Genomic DNA, 17,146 nt, shown 5'->3' on the forward strand with positions numbered 1-17,146 from the left:
TCCCACCTTCTACAGCCTACTGCCTGCCTACTCTCCACATCCCCAGCACTCTTACCTCCCACCTTCTACAGCCTACTGCCTGCCTACTCTCCTCATCCCCAGCACTCTTACCTCCCACCTTCTACAGCCTACTGGCTGCCTACTCTCCTCATCCCCAGCACTCTTACCTCCCACCTTCTACAGCCTACTGGCTGCCTACTCTCCTCATCCCCAGCACTCTTACCTCCCACCTTCTACAGGCTACTTCCTGCCTACTCTCCTCACCCCCAGCACTCTTACCTCCCACCTTCTACAGGCTACTGGCTGCCTACTCTCCTCATTTCCTGCATTCTTACCTCCCACATTCTACAGCCTACTGCCTGCCTACTCTCCTCATCCCCAGCACTCTTTCCTCCCACCTTCTAAAGCCTACTGGCTGCCTACTCTCCTCATCCCCAGCACTCTTACCTCCCACCTTCAACAGCCTACTGGCTGCCTACTCTCCTCATCCCCAGCACTCTTACCTCCCACCTTCTACAGGCTACTTCCTGCCTACTCTCCTCATCCCCAGCACTCTCACCTCCCACCTTCTACAGGCTACTGGCTGCCTACTCTCCTCATCTCCTGCACTCTTACCTCCCACATTCTACAGCCTACTGGCTGCCTACTCTCCTCATCCCCAGCACTCTTACCTCCCACCTTCTACAGGCTACTGCCTTCCTACTCTCCTCATCCCCAGCATTCTTACCTCTCACTTTCTGCAGCCTACTGCCTGGCATCTGCCTACTCTCCTCATCCCCAGCACTCTTACCTCCCACCTTCTGCAGCCTACTGCCTGCCTACTCTCCTCATGCCCAGCACTCTTACCTCCCACCTTCTACAGGCTACTGTCTGCCTACTCTCCTCATCCCCAGCACTCTTTCCTTCCACCTTCTACAGCCTACTGGCTGCCTACTCTCTTCATCTCCAGCACTTTTACCTGCCATCTTCTGCAGCCTATTGCCTGCCTACTCTCCTCATCTCCAGCACTCTTACCTCCCACCTTCTGCAGTCTACTGGCTGCCTACTCTCCTCATCCCCAGCACTCTGACCTCCCACCTTCTACAGCCTACTGCCTGCCTACTCTCCTCATCCCCAGCACTCTTTCCTCCCACCTTCTAAAGCCTACTGGCTGCCTACTCTCCTCATCCCCAGCACTCTTACCTCCCACCTTCTACAGCCTACTGCCTGCCTACTCTCCTCATGTCCAGCACTCTTACCTCCCACCTTCTGCAGCCTACTGCCTGCCTACTCTCCTCATGCCTAGCACTCTTGCCTCCCACCTTCTACAGCCTACTGCCTTCCTACTCTCCTCATGCCTAGCACTCTTACCTCCCACCTTCTACTGCCTACTCTCCTTAACCTAGCAGTGATACAGCTTACCTTTCCCTGCCCCACAGGAGGTATGGAGCCACATCTTCATACAGGGCTGTTGAGTCAGAGCAATTTTTGGAACCTGGAGTCAGTCGGTGGTTTCATAATTTGAGGAGTCGGAGTTACTGTAGATGATTTTTGTATCTCCACTACACAGCCCTGGTAAGTATTAGACTAAGGAGTCGGAGTTGAGGTGTCAGAGTCGGATCAATTTTGGGTACCTGGAGTCAGAGTAAGAGTCAGAGGATTTATAAACAGGCAATAGGAAGTGGGACATGGGCATCCAAGATGCCAGGAAGCAAACTAAAGGGTAGGACAGGTAAGCATCAATCAGAGGATGGGGGAAGCATCAAAGTCCTGCCACTACATACTGTATGTAGTGTTTCACAAGTGGTGTGCTGGTAAATGTCAAGGAAAAAACAAAAATACTTTGCCTATTGTTCATTTAATCAATATTTTTATACCATGTACCTACACCACCATCACCATTGCAAGAGTGCTATTTTAGACCTATTAACATTTAATTAAATGCTGTGGTCGCTACTGGCTTCCTTTCTGTTGAAGTTGCCATGCCTCCCTAGTTCAATACTTGACATTTTAATTTTTCTCTTTTTATTAACATCGTCAACTGAGAACACCTACCATTTTCAGTCTACTCTTCCTTGCCAGATGAACTTTTATCACCGTACGACATTCCTACACAGATCAAATCACACTTTAATGAATGTCAGAGAATTCTCCTTGCCCTTATGATGATGTAGCCAATATCACATAATGAAAACATGACCACAGATCTCTTGTTCATGAAAGACACAGAGGCAATCACCTAATGGACTACAATAACTGTGACTGAGTGTAGTCTGTCCAGTTGTGGATGAGAAAGTTCACGAAAGACTCAGTTTTAGGTATGTGAATTATAAAGTTTCAAGGCATTACTTAAGAACATACCTGGAGATATGTCCAAAACTTAAGTGTGGTCAAAGTTTGTGCAAGCTTTTGATTACCCTTATAGTGTATCACAAATGTATTTGTCCTCACCAGTGTTTCCCATTTCCTTAATGCCATTTTCTGTGTCTCAATCTCTTATTGCCGTTGTTTTCTGTCCTACCCAGCTTCCCAGTGTGGGCCAAAATGTGTCTCAGCTCTATGATTCCTCTACAGTGTGTTCATAGCTTTGCAGGGCCTTCTGTACAGTGTCCCCAGATTTGTAGGGCTTGCTGACCATGCTGTGACTGCGCAGTAACCACTGACAGAGACTGAGACTACACTATGACCACTGATGGCAGCATGACCACTGACAGAGGTTGGGACTGCACTTTGACCACTGACAGGTGTTGGTCCGATACTGAGAGATAGTGGCACTATACTATGGACCAGAAACTACATCTTCACTTTGACCACTAACAGATATTGTCACTGCACTGAAAGAAACTGGGACTGCACTGTTTCCAGTTATAAGGAATGGGACTGCGTTATGATCAATGACAGAAATACTGATAGTGCTTATAGAAGCTGGGTCAATATGTGACCATTGACACACACTCGGATGGCACTGAATATATCTGTCCTTGATTATATCTCTTCTAGAGATAATATCATCAGAGTTTTTTTGACAAGAGGGTGTGACTATGCCTGACCTCAGAGATTGGACTTTAGGTCAGGGAACATGGGGTGGGGGTGAGGGGTGGGGGGAGGACATGAAGATCAGAGAAAAAGAGTCAGGGCCACAGATAAGAAAGAGGGAGATTAAGTGAAGACTGGATATTTGGGAGAAAAAAATGTTCCTAAAGATTACTGTGGGAGCAGGTGGACATGCAACAGAGGGTTGAGAATTATGAACCTTCTCACCTGAAATACTGAAAGGTCACAGATATTACCTATACTCACCCCTTCTACCTTCCTCTGTTGCCAAATAAGGAGGTATATTAAAAAAAAGAAAAGAAAAACATTAAACACAGGAAAATAGCGTACTTGCTTAATAAACTCAATTTTGCTGCTGTAGCTTCTCTCCAAGGTCCACAGTGCAGGTGCTTGGGAAGTGGCTATTCTGTAGTACTGTGCTAGCCATGCCTCCTCACCTCACATTACACTGCTGCACTGGTGTCTTCATCATTGTAGTGTGTGCAGCACTGGTGTATTGATGGCACACTTAGCAACTTCTATAATGGTTTTGTTTCTTCATATTTCCAATGGATCTGCAGCTGTATCCTCTCCATTGTACTGAGCATGGGGTTCTATAAGCAATGTCTACTGACATACTGTATGTCCATTATCACTTTTACATATTGGGAAAGACAGGCCTGTGGAGTATGAATATCACCAGTGCTGCCCAGTCACAGTGCTGTATTATAGTGTCTTCCATTGTATAGCACGCATCAAGTTAAATCTCAGCAGTAGCTTTTAGACTTTTTTTTTTTTCTCTAACAGATAGTTATTTTCCTATTATTTATATCAGGCTCAGAACTCGTAGCCCGCGGCTGAATCTTTCTTTTAATTGAATGGAAAGAAATTACTTAACATGACATTTTAATTCCAGATCTCCAGAATCTCTTAAAAGAGAGAGTTTTGAAGAAAAAAAAAAAGTTAAAAAAAAAGAACAATGACAAGAATAGTAATTCTACTTTTTCATGTTTTAAGGCTTTATAAGCTGATGTTACAAAACCCAGCAAGGCATTTCTGACACAACTAATTGGCTTTTTACATTGCCATGATTTCAAGACTTGCTAGATACCATAACACCTCTGCTGACACATCTAAAAAGGAGAGCACTGCGTGGTCGTGAGTGTTACTTGTGTGCTGCTCGCTCCAGTGTCCATGTTGCCATGGAATCCTTCACATTCATTGTCTCCTCAGGGAAAACAAATTAAAATCTTGATCTTTGGCCTTATGGCAGTCTGTGAGGCAATTAATGCTGTTAAAGGAACACTGATTAAAGTGATAAAGTAAAGCTATTAACATTGGAAAACAAATGTTACGGACGGGCCATAAAATGTTAAAGCAGGATTGTCAGACACAAAATCAAATTCCATTTACCCACTGCTCTGTGTTTATTATGCAGCCAGAAACCTGACCCTGCATTGCAAGCATTCAAATATAATCAGATATGTTTCTGCTGTAATAAATCTTATCTGTCAACCTGGCTCTATTTGGTACATTGCCGACTAGAAGGGAGCTTGTCACCTCCTCTTCCATATTCCTGCTTCCCACTGATTGGCTGAGGGTAGGTCAGTGTGACACAAGGCTGAGAAGGGAGAAGCTACTGAAATATGACCTATGCTGTGCTCTCGATATGTTTACAAAGCAAGCTAGATATGGCAGTGCAGTTTCTAGGAAAAAATAAAGTAAGGGAGAAAATTGCATCAGGATTGGCTTCAGTCAGAGGCAACTAAGATGGAAAATGCCAGGAACAGTTTTCTCTTTAGTTACTATATAAAATTCACTGAAATCAAAATGTGGACAGTTCAATACATACGTTATGTAAGTAGAACAAATATTTATCTATTTATGTATGTGTTTTTTTTCCTGGAACAGTATGGCTGTCGTTGCTGCTTTAACCCTCCTGGCGGTCTATTAAAAACCGCCAGGGGGCAGCGCAGCAGTTTTTTATTTATTTATTTATTTTTAAATCATGTAGTCAGCCTAGGGCTCGCTACATAAAAGCCGCTGTGCAGCGGCATCCCCCCACCCTCTTCGATCGCTTCTGGCGATCAAGCCCGTCCGGAAATCTTGTTCTGAACAAGATTTCAATTAGGGCTTCCCCCTTCGCCATGGCGACGGGCGAGATGATGTCACCGACATCATCGACATTGTGACGTCAAAGGGAGTCCCGATCCACGCCTCAGCGCTGCCTGGCACTGATTGGCCAGGCAGCGCATGGGGTCTGGGGGGGGGCGGCGCGGTGGGTATCGGCGAAAAGGCGGGTAGCGGCAGCGATCGGTGTGCACACGCAGCTAGCAAAGTGCTAGCTGTGTGTAGCAAAAAAAAAGATTATGCAAATCGGCCCAGCAGGGCCTGAGAAATCCTCCTGTGCGGCTTACCGCCAGGAGGGTTAAGGATGTTTTGGTTCCTACCCATGTCGTCCCCTTAATTTTACAAATATGCAACACCTCTTGTCAAGTGACATGAGTCTAGTGTGTGCTTTTGCCATTAGCTCATACTGCAATGTGCATCAACATGCTGGTTTTGAAACCCAGATTTTTTTTCTAATATTTTCTTTAAATAGAATCTTCCATAGCACTTTACAGAGCATATATTCTTTTTACTGACAGTCCTTTAGAGGGGCTTACCATCTCTACAATAGTCATATGTCCATTATAGTCTTGGGCAAGGCCGGCGCTACCATAGAGGCAAAGGGGGCAATTGCCCCAGGGCCCCAGAGCTTGTAGGGGCCCCCAGTGGCTACAAGAGGTAAAAAAAATTTTTCAAATCAACCTTATAGTTTTTGAGAAAATCGATTTTAAAGTTTCAAAGGAAAAAAAAAATACACATTTAAAAACCTGCCGATTTTAATGGTTAATATCAAATCCACCTTAGATGCTAGAAACCCTAAATTTGCAGTATATGTTAAGGAGATCATTGGGAATAAGAAGAAAAAACAATTTTTCAAAAAGACCTTATAGTTTTTGAGAAGATCGATTTTAAAGTTTTGAAGTTTTGAACGGTAGTGTAATTTTACATGCATCAAAAGAAAGAGCAATAAATTTCCTGACAGGGTTTCCAGGGGCTCCATATGCAGCCACAGCGCTTTGGCCAGGGATCGCTAACGGCTGATGGTGTAATGGTTAAGGGCTCTGCCTCTGACACAGGAGACCTGGGTTCGAATCTCGGCTCTGCCTGTTCAGTAAGCCAGCACTAATTCAGTAGGAGACCTTTGGCAAGTCTCCCTTACACTGCTACTGCCAATAGAGCGCGCCCTAGTGGCTGCTGCTCTGCTCTGGCGCTTTGAGTCCGCAAGGAGAAAAGCGCAATATAAATGTTATTTGTCTTGTGTCTTGTATACAGCCGCAATATGGCTGCATGAAGATCCCTGGCATTTTTTCCTATTTTCCCAATTTTTTTTTATGTTTACAGTGTGGGAATTTTTTTTTAATTATGTGGGGTCCCCCCTCCTGAAACGTTTTAACCCCTTGTCCCCCATGCAGGCTGGGGTAGCCAGAATGTGGAGCTCCGACCGATTGGGCTTCACACCCTGACTATACCAGCTGCAAAAAAGGTCCCTTAATGCTGATTTTTGTTCCGGGGTATCTGTTGGGGGGCCCCCAGGTTTATTTTGCCCTGGGGCCCCATTGTTGCTTAAACCGGCCCTAGTCTTGGGACATTTTTGGGGTAAGCCAATTAAATTATCTCTTGGGTTTTTGGATGGGGAAGATGCCCAGAGGGAACTCACACAACTGTGGAAAGAACATACTATGCTGGTTTTTGGTTTGCAAGAGGGTAGTTGGGCACCAGTTTAGCTCAGTAGATGTGGAGTGATTCGTTTGGGTGCTACCCGAACTCCACTCAGGGTACCTGATCATTTTTACATCTCCTCACTTCTCTCATTAATCCAGAAAACAAAACGTTTAATCCTTATTTATGGACTATAACCAAGGCAACGGAAATCTTTCCTTTACACCTTTAAGACCATCTGTTCATCCTCATCTGCTGGTTACCATCACAAATACAACATAAGACTAAAGAACAATCTTGCATAAAGTCATATAAGGCTTGTTTTACTATTGCAAGTGCAAAGTACAATGCAGCTTTATATCAGGCTCAGAGGACAAAAACAGAGTAATCATTTAGAGCTTAAAGGGAACCTTAACTGGCGGGGAAAAATAAATTCACTTACCTGGGGGCTTTCCCAAGCCTCCTGCAGCCGTCCTGTGCCCGCGCCGGTCCTTCGGTGCCCTCCGGTCTCCCTCCGCCGCTAAGTTTCGTTTTCGGACGACTGCCAGTCGTCCTCATGCAAAACGTCCTCTTCTTCCGTATTCCTCGTCGTAAAGAGCCGTAAAGCGCGTCCGCATGACGCGTTTGGCGTCATGCGGACGCGTTTTACGGCTCTTTACGACGGGGAATGGGGAAGAAGAGGACGCTTTGCCGGAGGACGACTGGCGGTCGGCCGAAAACGAAACTTAGCCACGGAGGGAGACCGGAGGGCACCGAAGGACCGGCGCGGGCACAGGACGGCTGCAGGAGGCTTGGGAAAGCCCCCAGGTAAGTGAATTTATTTTTCCCCGCCAGTTAAGGTTCCCTTTAAGAGGCTGAAAAAATCTAAATGCCCTCATACAAATTTGTTATATAAATAATTATTAATAATATACAGCAAAGTTGCTAGTATCTGGCACAGACGTGTCTTGCCTGGTGCTAGATATGTGTGCTACTTCCTGAGCCCGCAGGTGCCATCTATCCTTCCTGTAACTCCTAGTGGCTTTCCAGCATCCTCTGTGTATATGGCTCTCAGCGTGTCACCTGACCCGCATTAGGTCACCTGACACGCCAGGAGCCGTGCATGGATGCCGGACAGCCGAAGGGAGCTGCAGGAAGGGTAGAAGATGGAGCCTGGTGGCTCAGTAAGTATTTTCTACCTAACAATGCCCTCCAAACCTCTGATAGCACTGTTCCCATTATCCCCCTCAGGCATGCCGGTTAGTTGAGACTTCCGGTTGCCTGAGTTCCCAATAACGGGGACTTTGCTGTACCAGTAAATAATTTTAGGAATGCGTTGATTTAATTTATTCTGGTCTACTACATTTCAGTTGTGATCATTTGAAGGCTCTTTCTATTAAAAAACCCATCATCTATTCCAAGCTGAAATGAGCGGTGAACTGTAATCAATTTTAGTGAAGCGTGATCATTTTGTCAAGTAAGGGAGCAGAAAATTTTTGATTGAATTGAACGATCTTTCAAAAACATTTAGACAATTGGTTTCGAATTTTTTTCTTGATTAATAGACAATTAGTACTCTTAAGGGCCCTTTTCCACTAGGAGCGGTGCAATGCGGCTACATAGCCGCATCGCACCGCAGGTGTGCTGAAACACATGCACGTCAATGGAAGAGTTTCCACTGTGTGCATGTTGTGCGGAGCGATCCGAGAATCTGCAGCAGATGTTTGGATTCCTCTTGATCGATTTGGCACATTAGTATGCTTTCGTTTCATGGCAATTTGATTTCTTTCAATGACAGAAGCAATTGTTCATCCACTGTCTTAAAATATAGCTGTACTGCTAATAGTCTGAAAAGCTAGGACTTTGTTTACATTCGGCACCACCACTCCTCCCTATTGACTGTTTCAAGATAGAAACTGTTGCTAGATATTTCTATGCCCCCTGAAAAATGTTAAATGAGCCCAATATACATTACCAGCTTTCAGCTCTGGGTCAGATCTACTATTCTCTCCTCACAAAAAGCCCAATGGGCCTCATAGCTCTGAATGGTTCCCTTCCCTTGTTCACATGACTGAATACCCAGGAGCCTGATGGAGCTACGTGGCTGCATGCCAGGCTGTGCTGTAAAGACAAAAGCACCGCTGTGATTGAGCACTGGAAGAGGCAGGTAACATATACCACTCCCTGCTCTATCTCTATTAGGGGTAGGAACAGAGAAATAGGTTCCCCCAGCATTATGCCCATGGGTTGGTTCTACTTTGTTATAGAAACAACTAGACTGATTTTCCATTGAATTAAATAGAGAGGCTGCCTTCTTGCTACTGGACAAGCTATCAAATGGTGGAGGACAGCAGTGGCACTGGAGATAAAGAAACTTAAGTCTCAGCTTTTCAGATATCTAATCAGTGATTCAGGTCACAGTGTCTGTGGAGATGGACAGTATGAAAGCTGGTGCCATGAATTTGGGGGTTATTCAGGAAGCTAAAGAGATGGTTTTGGGCTAATTGCTATTATTACCCAAAGGATCCATTTTAGACTTCTCACGCTATCATACTTCCCTGCCCAGTACCTCCGCTCCTCCCAGGAGACTTTTTTGTCCTCTAGCTTGGTCACCTCCTCTCCCTCCCACATCCAGGACTTCTCATGGGCAGCCCCTCTCCTTTCTTTGGAACTCTCTCCCCCGGCCTGTCCATCATGCTCCAAGCCTGAAAATCTTCAAACCTACTCTCAAAACACAACTTTTCAGACAAGCCTATAAATTACTACAGGCAGCATTAGAGAGTCTCCACCTCATCCATTTACCCGTGTCCCCTTCCCTATTGTTTCCACCCCACTATCCTCTAGATTGTAAGCTTGCAAGGGCAGGGACCTCCTCCTATTGTTATTTATTTTGCTGTAATTTGCAATATGAACATGTACCTATTTTAGTGATATTTCAAACCACACATTAACTATGTATGTTTTTGTACTTGTATTGTTGGATGTCATGATTATTCAGTGTCTTGAACTTCTCATGTATATATGTTCCCCAATATTTGTTTTGTACTATGTAAAGCTCTACGGAAGATGTTTGAGCTAGATAAATAAAAAATAATAATTAACAAAAAAAATTGTAAGTAGTTACCCTTTGAACTAAGGATTAATGCCTTTATTTTGTGCATCTGTGATGGCACAAAATCACATGTGCATACTGTTTATCTTAAAGGGGAACTGAAGAGTGAGGTATATGGAGGCTGTCATGTTTATTTCCTTTTAAGCAATACCAGTTGCCTGGCAGCCCTGCTGATCCTCTGCCTCTAAAACTATTAACCATAGCCCCTGAACAAGCATGCAGCAGATCAGGTGTTTCAGTGGTTCAGACTTTAAAGTCAGATCTGATAAGACTAGCTGCATGCTTGTTTCTGGTTTTTATTCAGGTACTACTGCAGAGAAATAGACCAGCAGGGCTGCCAGGCAACTGGTATTGATTAAAAGGAAATAAACATGACAGCCTCCATGTAGCTCTCTCTTCAGTTCCCCTTTAAAACAACAACTCTGTACTTTAAAGGCAGAGGAAGCATTAGCACTCTGGACACGATATACAAATGAAGCGAAGTTTGATTTGCAGTTCTGCATTGAATTTGCACTCAGAAGACTTAATGAAAGAAGCTGTTCAATGTTCTCCCCGATCTTAAAGCTCCCTTTTCCAGCAAGCTTCTCTCGGTGGGATTTGTGATCCATTCTTCGCTTTAATTCATTTAGGAAGTTCCTGTAGGGACTTCTTTGACTTTATTAATCAGTACCTTGGCAGTCCGTATTGACTGACAAGGGTTTCATTAGCAAGAAGAATTTAAAACAATATACCAGGAAGGCATCTAATTAAAACATTTTTCTACATCAGTGCAGGGATTGTAGGCTGAAGGCATAGAAGGTAGAATTGTGTAATGACAGTTTTAAGGGATCAGAAAAAAAATGTATGTTTTGACAGTACTGCTGACCATATTGGCATTTTCTCCGTTTAACTTGACAGCTTTTGGTGAACTCATTTGAAAGGAAAATTGACCTGACCGATTGTTCAACAAAAGCGGTAAAAGTAAAAGCCCCAATTATATGTGACAATTCAAACAAACACTTAAATACTGTCACGTTCACGTCCAGCTGCAGCTTAAATGACCAACTGCAGTATCTGAGAAGAAAATGTGAAACCAGTTAATGTTCCTCTTTTTATTTGGAAGGCTTATCGGGTAAGAATACCACCAATCATGATCTGTAAAGGGACTTTTGTGAACATGTGTAGGCGCATACAGAAAAAGGCCACAAAAGAACAAAACTGTATTATAAAGTTCTGTTATTTTAGGATTCTGTAATGGCTGATAGTTCATCAGTATATTTTTCCCCTGGTAATGTTTGCTCTTAGAGCTATCAGGGCCAGATTTCTGGGAAGGCCACCAAGGCCCGGGCGGCACCTGGCTAAGGGGCGGCAGGACATGGAAGAAGGATTGCTGCATATGGAAGAAGAGGCTGCAAATGGGAGAAACATATAGAAGGGGGAGCTGCTGTATAAGAGGTCTGTATGTAATTAAAGGGGGCTGCTGTACATGAATGTTAGACATGGAAGAGGGGGCTGCACAGGGTGCTGTACAAGAACGTTGGCCTAGGAGTGGTTAAAGTAAAAAATCCGGCCTTAAGAGCTATACTACCTTGTACTTTCAGCATCAGCTTGCAGTCTGCTTCCCCGACGATGAATTACTGACTTTTGCCTACAGCTTTTTATTTGAACCTCCTAAATCCGGCTTAACTTCCAAGGGTGTTAAAGGGGTTCTGTAGCCATACATAAAAACAAAAAGTGTCACTTACCTGGGGCTTCACACAGCCTCCTGCAGATATAATGTCCCTCGCCGTTACTCCTGAATCTTCCGCTCCCTGCAGCGGGTCACCATCCAATTAATCGTCTTTCTAGATGTATGTCACTGCGGCTGCGTGGCCATGGCTATACGCGTCCTCGCTCCCGCTCGCATCTCTGGGAGCTTACTGCACAGGCAGGGTATGAGAAAACTTCGTACTGCGCCTGCACGGTAAGCTCCTGGAGACGCGAGCGGGAGCGAGGATGTGTGCAGCCGCAGTGACATTCTTCTAGTTAGACGAATAATTGGACGATAACGGAGGATTCTGGAGTGATGGCGTGGGGCAGGATATCTGCAGGGGGCCATTAGAAGCCCCAGGTAAGTGACACTTTGTTTTAATATAGGGCTACAGAACCCCTTTAAAAACGATCCTTCTACTTCCTCCAAACCAGCCATAACCCCCAGTGCAACATAAAATGCCCTCTCAAAACCTAGCGCTAACTGCTGATAGTGAAAATTAGTATTACCCTCTCACCAAATCTGGCCAGATTATTCAGTTATATCCAATTTTACATAATTATCCTGGTTTTAGCATCATAAACACTTCCTATATCTATATATCACTGTATATTGCAAGGTAATGCCACCCTCCCAGGGATGTTTAACCTAGGCTATGGTGTCACAATGCCTTCTCCTGCCAGTGCACTCTGGGATACCAGGTGTTGTTTCTCCCTACTTTGGGTCACACAACAAAGAAACATCCGGCAGTGATGCACCTACTAGCAGTAAAGATGTCGCCACTTGTGATTAATGTAAGACTAAATCACAGTGAGGAAAAATTTAGCAGTGGGCGAATTCATTTCTAAAGTAATATTGTAAAAAATAAGCAATTTTATTTATTAAGCTATATTCAATAAAGTTCCTCTTTAAAGCAAACCTGAAGCGAAATAAAAAAGTATGACATAATGAATTGTAGGTGTGGTACGGATACGGAATAGAACATTGGTAGCAAAGAAAAGAGTCTAATATTTTTATTTTCAGTTATATAGCCTTTTTTTATATAACATTACATCATTCTGTCACAGATGCCATTTTAAAAGCACATTCTGTCCTTTGAACTATAAAACAAAGCAGAAATAAATGACCCTTTGAACTTCCCTGTAGTAGAATCTTATCTCAAGCTGTCTCTCGTTGCTTTTTTGATGTATAAGTGCTTCAATAAACAGGACTGTATTGGACCCAGTGGGTCGAATAGCTCAGAGAAGCTCTTTTGTTTACATAACAACTGAAGTTTTTTAACTCTTCCTGTACTGGAAAGCAATTTGAGACTCTTTTCTTTACTACTTATGTTCTATTTCTTAGCTGTACTACACATAAAATTCATTATATCATAAGCTTATTTTCACTGCAGGTTTGCTTTAAGTTATAAGTGCACCTATCTTCAGCTGGTTATGTTTAAAGGAACCAGCAGCACTTAAATGTTAAAAACAATTATCAGAGACCTTCCTTAAAGTGAATGGGAACTGCATTTAAAAAAAATGAAGCAAATACTTACCTAAGGAGAGCGAAGGCTCTGGGTCATATAGAGCCTTCCGTCTCCTCTCTCGGTGCTCTCTATCCTGTGCTGCCCCCCCCCCCCCATTTCAATCCTCCACCGAAAGGGTATTTGGAAGTCTTTGGGAGCCATGTCCTCCCGAAGATGTGCGGCTCCATACTGCACAGGCGTGAGTCTGCAAGAGAGTGTGCTTGTGCAGGCACAGTACAGGGCCGCCCTTCTTCTGGAGCACTCGGGCTCCCTGAAGAGTTCTGAAGCCTCCTTCGGCCGGGTAAAGCAGTATTTGACTAAATTAGTCAAATACTGCTACCGGGCGAGCCAGCACTGGAATGAGGGGACCAGGAGAGGAGCCGGAAGGCTCTATAGGACCCTCTCCTTGGATCCCTCTATAGGATCTCTCTCCTTGGGTAAGTATCTGTATCATTTTTTTTAATGGGTTTTTAAATGCGTTGAAAATCTTAAAATTTAAAACACAGACAAATAAGAAGTACATTTCTCCCAGAGTAAAATGAGCCATAAATGACTTTTCTCCTACTTTGCTGTCACTTACAGTAAGTAGTAGAAATCTGACATTACTGACAGTTTTTGGGCTAGTCCATCTCTTCATGGGAGATTCTCAGCATGGCCTTTATTCTTTATAAAGACATTCCCTGAAAATGATTAATACAAAGATGCTGGCCAGCCTCCCTGCTCACCGTACACTATTTTGGCAGTTGGACAGAGCAACTGCCATTTACTATGTGCTTTTAAAAATAAAGAAACCCCTAAAAATCCCCCATGTGAAGATGCGCTAGTCCAAAATCTGTCGGTAATATCAGATTTCTACTACTTACTTTAAATTACAGCAACATAGGAGAGAAGTAATGTATGGCTCATTTTACTCTAGGAGAAATGTATTTCTTACTAGCTAGTCGCCCGGCGTTGCCCGGGTATGTAATTGGCTAGTGTTAGCTCTGCCCACTTTTTCTAATCCTAATACACAATTACTCAATGATGACCTAGTTTGTGAGCTTTGCGGTCTTTGGCATCAATAATTGGCATTGAAATGAAATAAATCTAATTGGCTGTGGCTCCACTCCTTTGAAAATCAATAGGTGAATTTTGATTAGCTTTTGTAGGCTCCACCCACTTTTTTGAATATTAATCCCAGTCACCCAGTGACCAACTGTGCAAAGTTTAAGAACCCTGCCATTGACAGACAGTGTAAGAATGGCTGCAGTTTACATTCTGGCAGTGAAATTTGTATTTTTCTCCACCCACTGATGTCCCAATGTTTCCCGGGTATGTATTTGGCTGCTGTTGGCTGTGGCCACTTTTTCTAACCCTAACACACAATTGTCGATAGTCAATGACCAAGTTTGTGAGATTCGTGGTCTTTGGCATGAATAATTTTCATTGAAATTAAACACATCTGATTTGCTGTTTGTGGCCCCACCCCTTTTCTAAATATTTAACCCCAGTCACCCAATGATCAACTGTACCAGGTTTGAGGCGTGTGCCATTAACAGTGCAAGAATGGCAGCAATGAAATATTCCCCTGGAAAATCAATAGGTAATTTTTGTTTGTTTTTTGTAGGCTCCACCCACTTTTCAGAATATTAATCCCAGTCACCCAGTAACCAACTGTGCAAAGTTTGAGAACCCTACTATTAACAGTGTAAGAATGGCTGCTGTTTACATTTTCCCAGTAAAATTTGTATTTGTCTCCGCCCACTTATGACCCTGCGTTGCCCGTTTATGTATTTGGCTGGTGTTGGCTGTGCCCACTTTCCTAACCCTAACACACAATTAATCAATTACTCAATTACCAAGTTTGTGAGCTTTGCATTGTTTGGCAACAATAATTTGCATTGGAATGAAACAAATCTGATTGGCTGTTTGTGGCTCCACCCCCTTTCTGAAATTGAACCCCAGTCACCCAATGATCAACTGTACCAGGTTTGAGGCTTGTGCCATTAACAGTGCAAGAATGGCAGAAATGTTAATATTCCCCTTGAAAATCAATAGGTGAATTTTGATTGGCTTTTATAGGCTCCAACCACTTTTCTGAATAATAATCCAGTCACCCAGCGACCAACTGTGCAAAGTTTGAGAACCCTGCCATTAACAGTGTAAGAAAAACAAAAGTTTGCTTTCTTAAAACAGAAAGAATTTGTGATAATTCAGGTTGGAGTGAGCTTGAGATGTCTCCCAATGCACCACTGCTGAATATATGCAAATTAACCATTCTACCCATAGAAGCTAAACACACCTCCAAACCACTGGAATGCAATGATGTGTCAGCTTGTTAATTTGTACAGAGCCATAATAATCCAACATGCATACAGACTGTTTCAGATTATTTGATTCTCATCAGTGCATGGCATGGATTGATTTGGCTCTATACAGTAGGGCTTGTAACTAGGGATGGTCGGAATGCCAATTTCCGATTCTGCGGTAAATCCGCATTCCGTCATGTACCAATAACCGATTCCGCTTTCCGCTACCAATTTCCGCATTCCAATGCGGAATTTCCGCCGGAAATCGCAGAAATTCCGCCCGACTTTAACATCAATTTTCTCAAAAACTATAAGGTCTTTTTGAAAACTTTTTTTGCATCTTGTTCAGAAGATTCTGTTTAATAAACCCTGAAAAATTGGTGTTTCTAGGACTTACGGGGGCTTTGCTATTAACCGCTAAAATCGGCTGATTTTTACTGTAATGTAAAATGCAGAAAACAGGCAGATGCAGATTTTCTGCATTTTACATTACAGTAAAAATCTGCCGACTTTAGCGCTTAATAGCAAAGCCCCCTTAAGTCCTAGACACACCAAATTTTCAGGGTTTATTAAACTGAATCTTGTAAACAAGATGAAAAAAAAGTTTTCAAAAAGACCTTATAGATTTTGAGAAAATCAATGTTAACCACTTCGCCATATCTGGACGCATATATCCGTCCAGATAGGCAGTGGTGCTGCAGCCGTGTGGTGCACGCGATCGGGCGCGTGCCCGCGCGTGCTCCCGCTGCCTCCCGCTGCCCCCCCGGTCAGTGAATGGGAATATAATTCCCATTCACCGATCTAAGTCCCCGGCAGAAATACCGACGCTTTCTCATCAGAGAGCGTGGTATTTCTGCCCCCAGGAAACTTCTTCTCTTCATTTTAGTTCCTAGATGTGACATCGTTCGCATCCAGGAATTTTTTGAATGTGGCCATCTTGTGGCCAAATAGTAAACTGCACCCACATACCTGTATTGAATAAAAAAATACATTATATTACATCTAAAATTGGCTATTTACCTCCCAAACTAAAATTACCCAAATACATTTTTGTATTAAAAAAAAAATTAAAAAAATTACAATTAAAAAAAAAAACTACATAAATAGTTACCTAAGGGTCTGAACTTTTTAAATATACATGTCAAGAGAGTATCTTATTAAATTTTTTAAAATTATAAGCTTGTAAATAGTGATGGACGCAAATTGAAAAAAAAATGCACCTTTATTTCTAAATAAAATATCGGCGCCATAAATTGTGATAGGGACGTAATTTAAATGGTGTAATAAGCGGGACAAATGGGCACATAAAATGCATGGGTTTTAATTACTGTAGCATGTATTAATTTTAAACTATAATGGCCAAAAACTGAGAAATAATGATTTTTTTCCATTTCTATCTTAATCTTCCTGTTAAAATGTATTTACAGTAAAGTGGCTCTTAGCAAAATGTACTACCTAAAGAAAGCCTAATTAGTGGCGGAAAAAACGAGATATAGATCAATTAATTTTGATAAGTAGCGATAAAGTTATTAGCGAATGAATGGGAGGTGAACATTGCTCGGATGCATAAGATTTTCGAAGCTGTAGGCTGAAGTGGTTAAAGTCGGGTGGAATTTCCGCGATTTCCGCCTACGGCACTTGCATTACCGATTTCCGCATTCCGATGCGGAAATGCAATTTCCAATCGGAATTTCGGAAATTGCATTTCCGGGGAATCCGAATGAGCATCCCTACTTGTAACACCGAGAGGT

The 17,146-nt window shown here is 43.0% G+C and overlaps 1 protein-coding gene across 1 annotated transcript in view; it reads left to right on the forward strand.

The window, feature by feature from the left end:
* XKR4 (XK related 4) overlaps positions 1–17,146 on the forward strand; it is a 401,273-nt gene that overhangs the window by 316,750 nt on the left and 67,377 nt on the right. The gene's annotated exons all lie outside the window — the stretch shown is intronic.

This window comes from Hyperolius riggenbachi, chromosome 5 (genome assembly GCF_040937935.1).
Source record: "Hyperolius riggenbachi isolate aHypRig1 chromosome 5, aHypRig1.pri, whole genome shotgun sequence".
Lineage (NCBI taxonomy): Eukaryota > Metazoa > Chordata > Amphibia > Anura > Hyperoliidae > Hyperolius > Hyperolius riggenbachi.